Source organism: Kogia breviceps, chromosome 13 (assembly GCF_026419965.1).
Source record: "Kogia breviceps isolate mKogBre1 chromosome 13, mKogBre1 haplotype 1, whole genome shotgun sequence".
Classification (NCBI taxonomy): Eukaryota; Metazoa; Chordata; class Mammalia; order Artiodactyla; family Physeteridae; genus Kogia; species Kogia breviceps.
Window position 1 is genome coordinate 65,809,685 of NC_081322.1, and position 5,623 is coordinate 65,815,307.

At 40.6% G+C, this 5,623-nt stretch overlaps 1 non-coding gene across 1 annotated transcript; it reads left to right on the plus strand.

The window, feature by feature from the left end:
- The first annotated feature begins 3,850 nt into the window (after window positions 1–3,850).
- TRNAA-UGC (transfer RNA alanine (anticodon UGC)) lies at window positions 3,851–3,923 on the plus strand. Its single transcript has one exon. It is a non-coding gene; the product is annotated as a tRNA-Ala (tRNA).
- The last annotated feature ends 1,700 nt before the right edge of the window (window positions 3,924–5,623 follow it).

A 5,623-nucleotide genomic window follows, 5' to 3' on the forward strand; every position in this document is an offset into this window, starting at 1 on the left:
ATTTCTTTTTGTTTATCTTGCTTGAGGTTCCTTGGATTCACTGAATCTGAAAATTGTTATTCTCTATAAATTCCAAAAGTTTCTTCACCAATATGTCTTCAAACTTTTTTCTCTCATTCTACTGGCTCATTCTGGAAAACTGATTAGCTATACTTCACATTTCCTCATTCTATGACCCGAAACTTTCAACCTCTTTCGTAATTTCCATCTCATCATTTTCTGACTGTGTTTTGGTAATCTTTTCTTCAGTTGTGTCTAATCTGCTGTGCAACTGTCAATTAAAAGGAAAATGCACGATGTGAGAGTTGTGAGTTTCAGTCTTATTCAGGGGCTGTATTGAGGACTATAGCTCTGGAAACAGCCTCTCAGTAGCTCTGAAGGAACTGCTCTACAAAGGTAGGGGAGAAGTCAGTATATATATGATTTTTGGTTAGGGAATCTGTGTAGTCAAACACACATCTCTGCTAAAGTTTACTGCTAGTCACAAGGAAATGATATCTCAGTTAATGATTTTAGTGCTTTTCCGTGTATGGGAAGATGCAAGAGTCTTCTTGAGACACACAACTAACTATCTAAGAGGTCTGTTTTTCCAAAGCACAGAGTGCCCCATCCTGCTTCTCATCCTACATTCTTCTCAGGGTGCAGGTCGGTTAGCGTCTGCAGTGGCTAACGACTCAGTCTTTGTAGAACTGGTGGACGCGCAACAGTTTTCTACATCCATTGTGTTTCTAATTTCAAATATTACTTTTTCATTTTACATCTTCTATTTGGCCATTTTCAATTCTGACTGGTCATTTTTGATAACCCCTTACTCCTTCATCTTATCTTCAGTTCCTTCTATTCTTTCTTTAAAGCACAGTAAACGTATTTATTTGATAACCTGTATCTGATAACTCCATATTAGCAGACATTGTGTGTCTCGGTCTGCGGTTTGTTATTCCTGATGACTCTTGCTGATGATGGCTTGACTTCTTGATGGCTTGAGGTCATGACTGTCAAATCATGCTCCTTGGAGAAGTTTTTTTTTTTAATGGGAATTCCTTGATGTCTGGATTTAAAATGCATTCTCCTAGAGCATATTTACACTTAGTTCTGCTAAGCACCTTAGTATACTACCAACCTAGAGATTTTAAACTAAATTTTTAGCTTGGGTTACTGGGAACACAGATTAACTGAATTTTAATTCTACTCATGTAAGTATCAGTTTAGGATAGAAATTCTCTGAAAAGACCCTTTACTCTTCCCCTTCATCTCTCTCCCTTCATTTCTTCTCTTTCTCTCCCTACATTCTCTTTTTCCCTATATCTTTAAACTCTCTCTCTCTTTTCCTTCCTTCTTTCTTCCCTTCCTTCTTCCTTCCCTCCCTCCCTCCCTCCCTCCCTCTCTTTCTGCCTTCCTTCCTTCCTTCCTTCTCTCCTCTCTCCCTCCTCCCCTCCCTTCCTTCCTTATTTTTTCTTCCTGCTACATGGCTATGATTGGCAACTAGCCCCAGCCTCTACCTCTGCAGAAAGCGTTTTTATTTCTCAAGTTAGTCTCCCTTTATGTTTTATGCAGGGAGCTTCCATCTGACTGGTTTGAACCCCAGACTACGTGCCCTCGGCCACCAGAATTAGGAATATACTCTCAGCATAAACATCACTTTAACCCTGTTGTATGGGGCCTCCAAGAACTGCCTTACTGTCTCAGAAGGTCAATCATGCATTTCAAAATATTTTTAATGCAATTTTAATATAAGTGTTTTGTTCTGGGAGGATTTCTCAATACAGTGAAGGGGAGCAGAGTACGCCACTCCAAAATATGCCTCTTTGGCATAAAGATTATCTTGAGCTGGTTGTCTTCAAGAAACAGACACAGGAGAAGCTCTGAAAACCAAAGTTACCCTTTTGTAAGAGAAATTTACATTTGTAAGGGAAACCTCCATTTGTCATCATGTTTTCATCTCTGTACCAAGAAGAGGAAGATGTCTAAAATTCTGGAAACGCATATCAGTGGAGAGGGACAGGACTTAAATCTGCAGAACCTTGCCCCTGTTTACTGTGCTTTTCCTGGCAACCCCCCGTAACTGGCTCTCCCCACCCTCACCCCTGACACCTTTTATGTTTAGCGGGAGATGGTATTTAAGGTGGTGGCTTGGGTCATTTGGGGGAGTTAGTTTTCTTGGGTATCTCCCATGGATACAAGAGATATACATGTTATTAAACTTCTGTTTGTTTTTTTCCTGTTAATCTCTCTTTTATTATGGGAGGGGGTGGTGGTTTCAGCCAAGAAGATGGAGGAGTAGAGGAAAAATCATTTTTCCTCTCCTTCAGTAAACAATATTCCATCTGATGAAAATGGAAGTGGAATAAATAATATGATATTTCTAAAACTTTAGTAAAAGCGATGATGTAAAAGAAATGAAAATTTTTGGTTTAAATATTTTGATTTAAACTTTTGAAATAATTGTAACCATTTTTCTGTGGTGGAATGAAGAATGTGTCTTCAAAAATCTAATTTCACCTGTCACAGTTAGAAGCACATAGCGCTGTTCATGTCAGTTATTCAGAGAAGAGAGAGGATTTATGCTTGCTGGGATTTCAGGTCCAGGGCCTATGTGGGTAAGACATCAGGGAAAATTATTTCTCATATGATTTTCCTAAAACTGCACTGAATTAACAGCACGATTCTCTGAGGTGAGTATTCTCATAGCCTGTCATATTGATGGGTTCACTTCCCACATTTTGTTCCCTAAATACTAATAACAATGCCTCTTAGAATGAAAGCTGAAACCAACAAAAATTGTTAGATTGTAGATGCAAATTCCCTATTGATAGTAATTCTCTTCTCTTCTTACTTGATGAGAAAAAGGCCTTTCACGTTCTCAAATTCAATGGTCTTTTCAGCAAAAGGGCAAATGCTTAGTAAATATAATTTTCTACTTATCAGGGTGTGTCTAAGTTAGTGACGATAGCGAATAATAACACCCTGCATCTATCGAGGAAAAATGACTGCTCTCTTTGGAAAACTCTGAAAAATATTCACTTTTCTTAAAACTACGGTGTAGTGTTTTACAATTTCCTTTAAAAAGGAGGTCATAGAATCCTTCAGAGTACTAAAATAGTGTATTTCAGTTGTAATAACTTCTGTGAGTCAACTACTTTATATATTTTTTTTCTTATAACTCTGCAAGGTGGACATTATTATAGTCAGAAACTGTGGATCAGAAAGGTTAAGTCATTTGCCTAAGATAACACAGCTACAGAGTAACAGATCAGAGATGAGAACCATGTCATACTTTGCTTTATTTATTTTTTTATTATACCAAGCCAATGCCTCTTCAAGCCTTAAATACCTAAATCCACATAAATGTAGAAGACTTAGAGCAGGGAGGAACTTCTACAGTAGTCTATGGTCTACCCTCCTGATTTTACAAATCAAGAAATCAAGGGAGGACTTCCCTGGTGGTGCAGTGGTTAAGAATCCGCCTGCCAGTGCAGGGGACACAGGTTCGAGCCCTGGTCTGGGAAGATCCCACATGCTGTGGAGCAACTAAGCCCTTGTGCCACAACTACTGAGCCTGCGTGCTACAACTACTGAAGCCCACGTGCCTAGAGCCCATGCTCCACAACAAGAGAAGCCACCGCAATGAAGAGTAGCCCCCACTCACTTCAACTAGAGAAAGCCCGCATGCAACAATGAAGACCCAACACAGCCAAAAAAAACAAAAAAAGAAAGAAATCAAGACCCAGAGAAGTTAAGCGAATAACCAACATTATACAGTAATTAGAACCTAGATTCTTTTGATTCTTGTGCCACTGACTGTTTCTCCATACAAATCTGCAATTTAAAATTCATGAACTGTGTTGGGACTTCCCTGGTGGTCCAGTGGTTAAGACTCTGAGCTTGCAATACAGGGGGCCCAGGTTCGATCCCTGGTCAGGGAACTAGATCCTGCATGCCTCAACTAAAGATCCTGCGTGCCACAACTAAGAACCTGTGCAGCCAAATAAATAAATATTAAAAATAAAATAAAATAAAATTCATGAACTGTGAATGAAAAACGTGCAAGGCCTTGACCTTCTTCCCTGGCGGCCGACCTGCTCTAGGAGAGGATGTCAGTCCATTCCTTCTTTCCTTTTCCAGCTTGGCTCAGGGACTTTGCATGTGCTGTTCCTTCTACCCTGTATACTTCCCCAAACCCTTACTTGGTTAACCCCCATTCTTCCTTCAGAACTCGGCTCAAAGCATCAGTTCCTCAGAGATATCTCCCTGGACCTCCCTGGTTTGGAAATGCCTTTACTAGGCAATCACAACACCACATCTTGCCTTTGGATTGCAAATCACAACTGAAATCATACTTGCATCTGTGAGGTTTTGATTAATGTCTGTGTGGCCAGTAACCTGGGAGTTCCATGAAGCAGGATTTGTGCATAATGGGCCTCCTGTTGTATCCTCACTGTCTCACACAGTGCCCTGCATAGACGGGCAATTTAACATCTATTTATTGATGAAAGGAATAAAGGAACTCAACAAATATTCATTGAGCATTTTTAAATAGATCTTTATTGGAGTAAAATTGCTTCACAATACTGTGTTAGTTTTTGTTTTACACCAAAGTGAATCAGTCATATGCATACATATGTCCCCATATCTCCTCCCTCTTGCATCTCCCTCCCACCTTCCCTATCCCACCCCTCTAGGTGGTTGCAAAGCACCAAGCTGATCTCCCCGTGCTATGCTGCTGCTTCCCACTAGCTTACTATTTTACATTCAGTAATGTATGTATGTCGATGCTACTCTCACTTCTCCCCAGCTTCCCCCTCACACCCTGTGTCCTCAAGTCCATTCTCTATGTCTACGTCTTTATTCCTGCCCTGCAACTAGGTTCATCAGTACCATTTCTTTTTTTTAGATTCCATATATGCGCGTTAGCATACGGTATTCGTTTTTCTCTTTCTGACTTACTTCACTCTGTATGACAGACTCTAGGTCCATCCACCTCACTACAAATAACTCAATTTCATTTCTTTTTATGGCTGAATAATATTCCATTGTATATATGTGCCACATCTTCTTTATCCATTCATCTGTTGATGGACATTTAGGTTGGTTCCATGTCTTGGTTATTGTAAATAGTGCTGCAGTGAACATTGAGCATTTACTAGATGCTTTGTGATAGACACTATAGTAAGCTACAAGGACCTATGAAAAAGACCCTTTGCTTAAGTAGATAACTGTACAGTGAGGGGAAAAAAGAAACACAAGGCACAGCTGGAAGTTACACATACAGTTTTTTTTTTTTTTTTTTTGGTGGTACGCGGGCCTCTCACTGTTGTGGCCTCTCCCATTGCGGAGCACAGGCTCCGGACGCGCAGGCTCAGCGGCCATGGCTCACGGGCCCAGCCGCTCCGCGGCACGTGGGATCTTCCCGGACCCAGGCACGAACCCGTGTTCCCTGCATCGGCAGGCAGATTCTCAACCACTGCGCCACCAGGGAAGCCCCACACATACAGTTTTGAGGAGTTCAGAAATTGCCTAGGAGAGAACCAGCTTTTAGATGGTGGGATTAGAGAAAATTTATAAATTTTTGAACTGGGTGTGGTGGATGCATTTCAAAATCTGCCTTTGAAAATTCTGTCAATTA